The sequence below is a fragment of the Oratosquilla oratoria genome, chromosome 16, assembly GCF_046742065.1.
Source record: "Oratosquilla oratoria isolate Oo_2021 chromosome 16, ASM4674206v1, whole genome shotgun sequence".
In the NCBI taxonomy this organism is placed as follows: Eukaryota; Metazoa; Arthropoda; class Malacostraca; order Stomatopoda; family Squillidae; genus Oratosquilla; species Oratosquilla oratoria.
In genome coordinates, this window is record NC_134792.1 from 56,388,540 (window position 1) to 56,401,039 (window position 12,500).

Below are 12,500 nucleotides of genomic sequence, written 5' to 3' on the forward strand. Positions count from 1 at the left end.
GTGCTTATGTATAACATATCTATATGTAATACTGTGACCTGACACACACACACAAACTACCCACCCACGAGAGTTGGAGCAACGGCTCGCAGCGCAGCGATACTGAAACTTTCAGCCCAGGGCGGGATTCGAACCCGGACCAACGTACTGGCGGCCGCGAACGCTACCACTGCGACGTGTGTGTGTACTAATGTTCGCTGGCCGAGCGGACCAGAGCGTCGCTTCTTGCGACGGAGGTCGAGCTGATGGTGGTTCGAACCCTGCCACGGGCGAGTTGAACCAAGGGCACAGTTCATTAAAATCCACGCAATAAAGTCTTCTGTAAGGGGCACCATTTTAGCCCCTTGATAGGAGGAGTTCGTGACGTTAAACCAAAACATATATATGTATGATATGTACGTGTGTGTGTGTGTGTGTGTGTGTGTGTGTGTGTGTGTGTGTGTGTGTGTGTGTGTGTGTGTGTGTGTGTGTGTGTGTGTGTGTGTGTGTGTGTGTGTGTGTTTATATACTGAAGGAGGAACAGACTCTTCCCACGCTTCGGACCCTTTCCCTCTTCGTCTCCGCGAACTGACCTCGAACCAGGACCCGACTCCTTGTGTTTCCGGAAGCTATGTCCGGGTACCGATCGCGGAACCCCGGAAGACCCGGTGGAGATAAGAGTGACGATGTTCCTCGGTCGAGAATGGGAATAAACGTCTGGGAGAGATACGGAGTACCCCCCGCTCCCCCCCCCCCACCCCCCACGGCCCCCGGAGTCCGCGGAGGAAGGTCCTGTCTTGGGCTCCTTAGCAGCGTCGAGGTTGTGTGTCTTCGTTGTAGGCGGTATCGGTAGCTTGTAACGTCATGGTTGGTGCGGTGTATGTTAGAATATCTCTCACTTTTTCTCTCTCTCCCTCTCCCTCCCTCCCTCCCCTCTCCCACCCTCCCTCCCCTCTCCCTCCCTCCCTCCCCTCTCCCTCCCTCCCTCCCCTCTCCCTCCCTCCCTCCCCTCTCCCTCCCTCCCTCCCCTCTCCCTCCCTCCCTCCCCTCTCTCTCCCCCCTCTCCGTCTCTCCCCCTCTCTCTCCGTCTCTCCCCCTCTATCTCTCTCTCCCTCTCTCTATCTCTCTCTCCGCCTCTCTCTATGTCTCTCCGCCTCTCTATCTCTGTCTCCCCCCCCCTCTCTCTCTCTCTCTCCTTCTCTCTCACCTCTCTTTTTCCTTTGTTTCTCATACTCCATCTTATTTCACATTTCTTTAACTCTTTTTTCTTTCTCTACACAATTCTCTCTTATTTTCTTCACCGCATTATCTTCCTCTCCTTCTCTCGTCACTCTGTTGTATTATCTGACTTCTGGTGCTCGCTTCCCAATCTGTCTGACTGAAAGCCAACGAACCAGAGACTTCGACTAATTAGCAAAATGTCAACTACTGAAGGTTACATCATCACAGAACAATTTCTTTTTTTTGTGGAAATTAGAAAATCTATATGAATTCATTGATTCTAGGAGGGTAAATAGAGAGTGATATATAGAGGACCTAGGACTATATCTACCGATTCTAGAGATCTTGTGTACATTTACATGTATTTTTGCATACTTATCGATATTCAGTTGGCAAAAGACATTGGGCACGAGATCAACTTTACCATTTCCATCTTGCTACATTTATACTTTACTCGAACTTAGCAGTATATATATTAAATATATATTATATATATATATATTATATATATATATATATATGTACACGTTCAATGTGTACATGAACGGGTTGATGCGGGAGTAGGCGAGGGTGCACACACATTTATATATATATATATATTATATATTATATATATATATATTATATATATATATATAATACACACACACACACACACTGTGCTGACATTTGACTAACTGATGCATTATATCATTCTGCATTGGAACTCTTATGGACCAAACAGTCTATCAGTATGCTCTTCCATTGCAATCTATATTTACAAAAGAACAACCTGTGTTCTAGGCGAAAGCATCAGCGTGAAGCTCTAGACAAGCGCGCCATCGAAGGCAAAGAAATAGAGTATAACAAATTGATGCCGTGCATGAACACTCCAGACCTGATGAAACACATCCTATTAGGAACGTAATTGAATACTGGGATAGAAAATGGGATGCCGCGAGGCCCAAAATCAATTCATCAAGCCAGTAAATCAACCCGAAACAACGATTATTATTAACTGTTTCGGCGCGGGGGAATTACGGTCAGATGGTTGGAGTCGACTGGTATTTGACGCGAAATGCGAACCTCAGACGAAGTTTGGCGCCAGACTCTATGACGATTGACGCCAGGCGATTTTATTCAAAATCTACACGATATTGCGTCTCAATCATTCAATCCCCGTCAATTCTAGACTTAAAGGGGGTATCACACTGGGCTATTTTTCCGCCAATCTCCGATTAATCGGCGATATTCCCTGTCAACAGATTTTTTTTCAGTAGTAAAATAAACATGGCCATCTACTGTTTTCTCGTCTCAATCATTCAATCCCCGTCAATTCTAGACTAATAGGGGGTATCACACTGGGCTATTTTTCCGCCAACCTCCGATTAATCGGCGATACTCCCCGTCTACATAATTTTTTTCAGCATTAAAATCAACATGGCCATCTACTGTTTTCTCTACAAAACTACATAGAATATAATTTGATATGCTGAGCGGGTTAGGGCGTCGTTACTTGCGACGAAGGTCTAGGGGATGGCGGTTCGAATCCTGCCACCGGCGAAGTTGAACCAAGGGAATGGTTCATTAAATCCCACACTACGAAATCCTCTGAGGGGCAGCGTCCTAGCCTTCCGATAGGGGGGGGGGGGGAGTTTGTGACCTTAAACCATATCATCATCATATCATATTCTTTCCCTCCTTTTCCAGCATCACATTCCCTTCCCTTTCCCTCTCCTCCCCTTCCCTTTCCCTCCCCTCCCTTCCCTTTCCCTCCCCTCCCCTCCCTTTCCCTCCCCTCCCTTCCCTTTCCCTCCCCTCCCCTCCCTTTCCCTCCCCTCCCTTTCCCTCCCCTCCCTTCCGTTTCCCTCCCTTTCCTTCCCTTCCCTTCCCTCCCTTCCCTTCCCCTCCCTCCCCTTCCCCTTCCCTCCCTTTCCCTTCCCCTTCCCTCCCTTTCCCTTCCCCTTCCCTCCCTTTCCCTTCCCCTTCCCTCCCTTCCCCTTCCCTCCCTTCCCCTTTCCTTCTATTCCCTTCCTCCCCTTCCCTCCCTTCCCCTTCCCTCCCCTCCCCCTCCCTTCCCCTTCCCTCCCCTCCCCCTCCCTTCACCTTCCCTCCCCTCCCTTCCCCTTCCCTCCCCTCCCCTCCCCTCCCTTCCCTTCCCTTCCCTTTCCTTCCCCTCCCTTCCCTTCCCCTCCCTTCCCTTTCCTTCCCTTCCCTTTCCCTCCCTTCCCTTTCCCTCCCCTCCCTTCCCTTTCTCTTACCTCCCCTTCTGCTCCCGAGCCCCTTTATCCCCCCCAACTCCTACCCCTCAAATAATCCGCTTGCGAATATAACAATAAATTTGCAAAAACGACCGCATCATTTCGACGTAGTCGCTCGGCTCCTACTGCACTGCCATGGAAACGCTTATTTGCATTATGTCAACCAAGCTATCATCAGCTCTTTCAATACTGTTAACGCCTTACCATTTAACCTTAATGTCCCCAGGTGATTTTATTACGTGCAAAGAACCTCGTTCTCATCCCCGTCCAGGTAAGGCGCACCTAAACTAACCCAACCCAACTCGACCCAACCCAACTCGACCCAACCCAACTCGACCCAACCCAACTCGACCCAACCCAACTCGACCCAACCCAACTCGACCCAACTCGACCCGACCCAACTCGACCCGACCCAACTCGACCCGACCCAACTCGACCCGACCCAACTCGACCCGACCCAACTCGACCCGACCCAACTCGACCCGACCCAACTCGACCCGACCCAACTCGACCCGACCCAACTCGACCCGACCCAACTCGACCCGACCCAACTCGACCCGACCCAACTCGACCCGACCCAACTCGACCCGACCCAACTCGACCCGACCCAACTCGACCCGACCCAACTCGACCCGACCCAACTCGACCCGACCCAACTCGACCCGACCCAACTCGACCCGACCCAACTCGACCCGACCCAACTCGACCCGACCCAACTCGACCCGACCCAACTCGACCCGACCCAACTCGACCCGACCCAACTCGACCCGACCCAACTCGACCCGACCCAACTCGACCCGACCCAACTCGACCCGACCCAACTCGACCCGACCCAACTCGACCCGACCCAACTCGACCCGACCCAACTCGACCCGACCCAACTCGACCCGACCCAACTCGACCCGACCCAACTCGACCCGACCCAACTCGACCCCACCCAACTCGACCCGACCCAACTCGACCCGACCCAACTCGACCCGACCCAACTCGACCCGACCCAACTCGACCCGACCCAACTCGACCCGACCCAACTCGACCCGACCCAACTCGACCCGACCCAACTCGACCCAACTCGACCCGACCCAACTCGACCCAACCCAACTCGACCCAACCCAACTCGACCCAACCCAACTCGACCCAACCCAACTCGACCCAACCCAACTCGACCCAACCCAACTCGACCCAACCCAACTCGACCCAACCCAACTCGACCCGACCCAACTCAATCTAACCTAACCTAGTTCAACCCAACTTAAACTCTTTTTCATCAAATAGGTGACAAACGAATGGACAAAACATCCCGGCAGAAGAAATCCTATCTCTAAACGCAATCATCCTCAGTTACCAACGAAGGAGACTCATCGAGTTGTTCTTCGTTTCCAACCTTACTATGAGGGCACCAAGAGAATGAATGAAACACTCCAATGGAGGACAGAGTCAAGGGAGAATGAGCCTTATTCCATGGCACGGTAAGTGTCAAACTTCAATGTCATTCAAGTGTCACGTCCCGATGTCCTCTTAGTATTATGTACTTCATTTGAAGGAAGTCCTTTATGAGCCTCCATACATTGGAAGCTCGATGACACGTGTCTTAAGTATTCAAACAATCTAATGTCCCATCCTATTACCACGATACCTTACAAGCATGCCGAAAGAACCAATTTCAGCCCTGATTAATAATATCGGATTTTAATTTATTTATCATTTATCAATATTATCATTATTCATTTTATTGATTTATCATTATTCATTTTGTTTTAATTATTTGTTTATTTATTTCATTTTTGCATGAAAATACAATTACGTTCACATATTTTAGTTTTTGGGAAAAAACAAGTTTCATTCTGTTGATCAATGTAATCTGTATCGTGTAACTTTTCAAATTCCGAAAAATTGTCTAAGAATATGGTTTACCTTGTTCATGAGTACTAAAATATACCCAATTCTTCGTATTTTTCCAGATGTGAAAGTATTTTTAATACCCTCTCTCAAACCACTCAAGTTCGTCTATATGATCTGTAATGAAACAAAATATCCATTTAAACTCTCGTCACACATTAGTTATATCAATGTTTCGATTTTCAGACTGGAGACAAAGTCCCACAATACAAGTACGAGTAAATCTCCTGAATAATAATTAAATAAATAAATAAATAGATAAAAATAAATAAATAAAAATAAATAAAAATAAATAAATAAATATAAATACATAAATACATATAAATATATAAATAAATATAAATAAATATAAATAAATACATAAATAGATAAATACATAAATAGATATATATAAATACATAAATACATAAATAAATAAATAAAATATGTAGTATGTATTGCAAAACTGGATATGGTTGCCACCGTAAAGCAGGGGAACTGTTGTAGATTGCCAACTCTTCTGATTCACACTGTTCACACTAGCGGTTTGATCCGCGCAGAAACCGCGGCAGTACCGCATAGTCAATGAAAAACTGCGCGGTTGTATGTGAATGCTTTCATTGACTTACACTGTAATTGATCCGTCGTGGTTCAAACCGTTAGTGTGAACAGGGCCTAAGACCCAATCTTGGGCCATGCTCAGAGACCGTGTGACTGTCCTCGGGGCTGTACCTCTAGTGTGTTGATGGGTTTTGATAATGGATAGTGGGGAGATGATCCTCTCTCACCTCCCTCTCAGAATGCCATCACAGAATGGTTCCCATCAAACTATATTATGAATCTGGCCGAAAATTAATTATATCATAACACGACAAAAGGGAGAACTGTTGTAATAAATAAACACATTAATTGATTAATGATAAGCAAATACATTAATAGATAAATGAATAAAGAAACCAATGAATGAATAATGAATAAACGAATATTTGCATAAATAAATAAACAAGTAAATAAAGAAATAGATAAATAAATAAACAAATAAATAAACAGATGAATAAATAAACTTATAAATGGAACAATGATTCAGTAAGGAACAGTTATGATGTGAAATTGCTACAGCGCATCACAATTCCGGCTGTCCCATCATGGCGAGGCAACGCCATTATACAGCACAACATCATGTCGAATCCAACTCTGCTATTGCATATTCACACAGTGCCATTAAATCCCACTCCCCTGCTTGCATAGGGCTGTCCTACCGCGAATCTGTCTCTCCCTCGGTCTGTTTCTGTTTCTCTGTATCTGTCTGTCTGTCTGTTTCTGTTTCTCTATCTCTGTCTGTTTCTGTTTCTCTATCTGTCTGTCTGTTTCTGTTTCTCTATCTGTCTGTCTGTCTGTTTCTCTATCTGTCTGTCTGTCTGTTTCTCTATCTGTCTGTCTGTTTCTCTATCTGTCTGTCTGTTTCTGTTTCTCTGTCTGTCTGTTTCTGTTTCTCTATCTGTCTGTCTGTCTGTTTCTGTTTCTCTATCTGTCTGTCTGTCTGTTTCTGTTTCTCTATCTGTGTGTGTCTGTCTGTCTGTGTCTACATTTGAATTTCACATTCATTCCTTCAGCCCTCTCTCTCTCGTTATCTCTATCTACGTATCTGCTAATTTACTTTTTTTCTCTATGTATGTATGTATGTATGTAGACTCCACCTATCATATCTATACCTATCAATCTATTCATCAATTTGTCTATCTATCAAACCTGGATAACCTAACCTAACCTAACCTAACCTGTCACTCTGTCATCTTACCTTCATGCATCCTCCATCTTAACCACACCAACATTTGCTCCTGAAGTCATAACCACGTTCATCATTACACGAGACCCTCATAAAAGTGATGCAACTTTTGCACCTCTATCACACTAGGACAGCACCACTGTCTCAAGGGGCTATCAAACTGGGCTAAATTTCCTCCGACATCCTACCTCCGACCTCCATTTGAAAATAACTAATATACGACTTTGCTTACAGATATCTAGACTTCTCTTAATAAAGTTTCAAAAGTATATTTAACATTTGTATAGGTTTAGAATCTCTTAGTTCATCATTCTACTTTGCTATATACGACGGAAAGATAATTTGATATTTGGAGATTTGAAAAATTCAAATATTGTAACCGAAGTCGTTTCTACTCAAACGAACTCTCAACGGTCGACGTTGGAGCCCGTGGATGCCCAGTGCGATAAATACAATCCTTTCCCCTGGCACGGGCTCAAACGAAGCCCGTGGGAGTGATACTTCACTCCCAAATTTATATAAAAAAAAAAAATAATAATAAATAAATAGATAATAATAAATGAATAAATAAATAAATAATAATAAATAAATAAATAAATAAATAAAAATAAAATAAAAAATAAGATAAAAAATAAAAAAAATAAAAAATAAAATAAAATCCCCTGCCCCTCTCCCTGACCCTCCCCACCACACAATGCCAAAGCCTCCCTCACCACCGTACCACAGCCAACCACCACACTTTTAGACAACCACAGTGGGGATTGTACCACAGACTCCTGTTACCGTTTGCTTTCGTGTCAGCTTCATCAGCCGAGCTGCAGCTGTGGTGACGGAGCGTAGCGTCTGATCTGTAGGTCTGCGGCCCGAATTCATGAAAGATCCTATCAATAGACGTAAGTCCCGTCTTAGTTATGGTGCAATCATTACGTGGAGACATAACTATTATTTATCATTTTTTAATTTTTTTTTTTTTATCTATTAAAAAATGTGGACTTGCAGGTATGAAAATCATTCTGGGTCCGAATTTATAAAAGATCCTATCAATAGACGCAAGTCCCGTCTTAGTTATGGTGCAATCATTACGTGGAGACAACTATTATTCATAATTTTTTACATTTTTTTGTTTATTTCTTAAAAAATTGTGGACATGCAGGTATGAAATTCATTCTGCGCCCGAATTTATAAAAGATTAAGGGGTTAGGATATTTTACAAATTCGGCCCCTGACCCCTTTCGCAACAAAACTGGGGGGTAGGGGGGGTAGTTATAAGCCCCATGAGCAGGTTTTACCACAAAGTAGAAAGAATTGCGTGAACCCTGACAGGAAAACATTAATTACGTTCGATAAAGGGTAAGTAGACATGACCCTTCTTTGCCTGGAGTTGCTTCTCAGTTGAACAAAACCAGCTTGGCGGCGCTGACCTGAATCAAGCTTAAATGAAAGAGTTAACCGGGATAGCAACTTCCCTAGGGTTAACCCAATCTGAACAAGATTAAATGGCGAATATCAAGTTAAAGTCTTTGGCACTTTTAGTTGTCATGTTGGGTTGTACTCTTCGTATAGTACTGTCTACTCCGTCGAAGTAGCGGAATTGGAAACCTCCCCATTTCAGGATACAATTCACGTCATGGACTACAAACGATCAAGGTCCCGAGATCGAACCCCCCGCGTGTGTGTGTGTGTGTGTGTGTGTGTGTGTGTGTGTGTGTGTGTGTGTGTGTGTGTGTGTGTGTGTGTGTGTGTGTGTGTGTGTGTGTGTGTGTGTGTGTGTGTGTGCGCGCACGCGCGTTTGTCCTTCATGGTCCACTACAGAACCGTCGATCTATCCCTTAGGTGGACGGTACAGCCTCTGTTCATCAAGTCAACATGACAATTGATTTATTTCCCTTAAAATCTATTTTGTTGCTTAGTCATGCACTATCCGTGCGGCGAGGAAACGAGTTCTTGTTTTCCTTCATATCAAGGAATTAGATGGCATTTCGACAACCGTGGGGACAGTAAAGGATACCCCTTACAAGAGGGGAAAAAGGTAAGAAATAAGTAAATATGTATGTGTGCGTGTGTGTACGTGTGCGTGTGTGTGTGTGAGAGAGAGAGAGAGAGAGAGAGAGAGAGAGAGAGAGAGAGAGAGAGAGAGAGAGAGAGAGAGAGAGAGAGAGAGAGAGAGAGAGTTAAAATACGTGGGAGTCAGCCTTTCTGTGTTTGTATGTAGGTGAATTCCTAATAAGATTCAACTTTAGCAGCAAGCGAAATGAAAAGAAATTAATAATTTTGCACTTAGACCAACGCGTCGGTGAGCCGTTTGGCCGCATTGCAGTAACCGTCTTAAAAAAAAAAAAAAAAAAAAAAAAAGAGGAAGAAGAGGAAGAAGAAGAAGAAAATAAAAATACAGTAACGCCATCCTACCTTGAAACCCGCTCTTCACCGCTTCATTCCCGAAGAACACTAAAGCCAATAGAAGGCGCGATAATTCCACCTCCAATACTCTCGTGGCCTTAGTTCTCTACCCATCAACTCTGTGTTTTCGGCCGTACACTCGCCTCGCCTCCGTGCCACAGGGGCACAAGTGCAGGTCTTTGCCACAACTTGGGATTATGTCTCTTCATTGTGGAGACCATTTGTATGCAAGAGGGTTCTATGTCCACATGGCTAATGGTTGCCTTTCATTTGTGTTCCTCTCTTCGCGAGCTTTTTCTTACACCTATATCTGTATAAAGTGCACAATTACATATACATATACACATTATATACATATATTATATATAGTGTACAGTAACCGGTATAAACTTGCCATTTTTATTTATTTGGCGTAACATTTTGGTTTTCCCCAAAGAGAAATTTTCAAGAGTTCTCTCTGCCTGACTTTCAAGTCTCTTTTTTTTCACTTCTCCAATTGACCCTCTCCCCTTTTCCTCTCCCTCCTGCTCCATTATATCCTTTACTCAATTTCTCTCGAGTTCCTTTCCCTCTCTTTTCCAGTTGTCTCTCTATTCTTGCGTTTCGTTTTCTCCGTTGCTGTAGTTCCCCTTTCTCTTTCTCTTTGTGTTTTCTCCCATTTCCATTATTACGTCCATCGTCTTTTTCTTTCGTGTCATTTCTATTTCGTTTTTTTTTTTTTTTTTTTTTTTTTGTATATTTATCAGATTCCATTTCCATGTTCTCTGTTACTTCTGATTTTTCTTCAATTCATCTCAATTCTCCTCCCACTCAATTTTTATATACATTTCCTTTTTTTTTTTTTTCATTCTTCATTTTTCCCCTTCCGCTAAATTTCCTTTTCTACCCAGTCCCTCTTCTTTTTCGTTTTCTCATATTCTCCTTTCTCTTTCTCCCTTTTCCTCCTCTCCTGTTCCCCTCTTCACTTCACTTTCCCCTTCATATCTCTTATCTTTTCGCTGTATATTTCTTTTCTTTACCTAATTTTCCGTATCTCTTCGCTTATATTTTAATATCCACTGCCACTTCCTCTTCCACGCCTATTTCCAATTCTCCCGTTTTCTATGATTTCTTCTTTTCTTTTCTCCTACAACTACATCTGAATTATTTTCATCTTCATACCTCTTCCTTTCTTCCTCTCACTATTCCTCTCTTCCTCCTTATTCCTGTTTCTCCTTTACATATCTTGGTCTCCTCTCGTTATTTTTTGTCCCATTCCAAATTCAGTTCACCATCGTGAACTCCCCCTCTCAGGAGTCTAGAACGACACCCTTTACGAAAGACTTTGTAGCGTGGAATTGAGTGAACCATCCCCTTGGTCCAACTCGCTGGCGGCAAAAATCGAACTACCGTCACTTTGACCTCCGCCGCAAGCAGCGACGCTCTAACTAGCTCGGCCAGCGACGATCCGTCCCTTTCCGTCTTTGGGTAAACCTATTTCTATTCTTGCTTTTATTCTGTAAAAATTTATTTCTCTCTTCCTATCGTCCTCTACTCTCTTTTCTCTTACATTCATCTCTCTCTCTTCCTCACACTTTCTCCTAATCCACCTTCCATCAGCCATCCCCTCTCTCCACGTCTACTACTCCACACCACTATCCTTTCCCCCATCCACTCATTCCCTCCACTTTCGTTCCTCTCCTCTCTCGCCTTCTCTCAGTATCTCTGCATCGGATTCGACATTTTTCCTTTTGCTTGTTAAACACGCTGACCTTTTTGGCGGCGCGTTGATCTGGCTGCTTTATTTACTGTCTTTGTTGCATTTGTACTGCACCAACGGCCCCGTCAAGTCGCTGGAAGTTCTACTTTTTTTTTCTAAATATACACTCATTGTTCTGTTGGTGGCTGCGGGCAAGCTTACAAGAGTGGGGCTTTTGTGTGTGTGTGTGTGTGTGTGTGTGTGTGTGTGTGTGTGTGTGTGTGTGTGTGTGTGTGTGTGTGTGTGTGTGCATGTCTGTGTTTATGTCTGTGTTTGTGTTTATATGTGTGTGTGTGTTTGTGATTCACCAAGGACTCGTGATCGACAGCTATTTCCCTCCCGGAAGAGAGCTCAGAGCTCGTATATGACTGATCTATGGGTAATGCTGTGACCTTACACGCACACACGCACACGCACACACACACGCACACACAAGAGAGTTGGAGTAACAACCCATGTGCGTGTCTGTGTTTATATGTGTGCGTTTGTGTGTATATGTGTGTGTGTGTTTGTGTGTGTGTGCGTTTGTTTATGTGTGTGTTTGTGTGTATTTGTGTTTAAGCGTGTGTGCGCGCGTATGTGCGTTTTAGAAAATACATCAAGTCAAGAGAGCCGCAACATCGCTCTCTTTCCTTTAAAGAGTTACATCATTTGCTCTCAAATGTACCTCTTTACCCCCGTCTGAGACATCAGTGTCTGCCCACCCCCCAACCCCCTCACACTTTCTTCTGTATTCTTTATCACATTTCTTTCAAATAATTTGTCCCTTACCCACCCCAATTCGTATTCTTTTCTTATCACTGTCATTTCATCACATTTGTTGGTCTATACTCTTCAGTTCTTTACTTCAACAATTATGTGCAACAGACTATACTCTTTCCGACATCAATCTTATTCTATTTTCTCTCTACCTCAATCATGTTCTTTAAACTCAAGTTTTCTTACCCATCTTTGGTCATGCTCTCTCTCTCTCTCCTCTTCTCCCTCCTCTCTATTTCCCGTCCTGTCTCACAGGTAACAAATATATCTGTCTTCCTCTCTTCGGCAACTCCTCTCTTATCTTCCGCTTCGTCAATTCATTACTGGAACCAAAAGATTAAAATTTCCATTTTCTTGTGGTTTCCATTTTTTTTTACAAGGTTATCATATACACTATGTAATACACACACACACACAATGTATATACAGTGTGTGTGTATGTGCGCGTGTGTGTATGTGCGCGTGTGTGTATGTGCGCGTCTGTGTGTGTATTCACCTCGGA

General features: G+C 43.8%; 1 long non-coding RNA gene across 1 annotated transcript in view; it reads right to left on the reverse strand.

Annotated features, from left to right (window-relative positions):
- LOC143033781 (uncharacterized) overlaps positions 1-5,457 on the reverse strand; it is a 59,556-nt gene extending 54,099 nt beyond the window's left edge. Inside the window, exon 1 of the long non-coding RNA XR_012967189.1 lies at positions 5,355-5,457. This is a non-coding gene — a long non-coding RNA (uncharacterized LOC143033781). The remainder of the gene's footprint in view (positions 1-5,354) is intronic.
- Between the last annotated feature and the right edge of the window lie 7,043 nt (positions 5,458-12,500).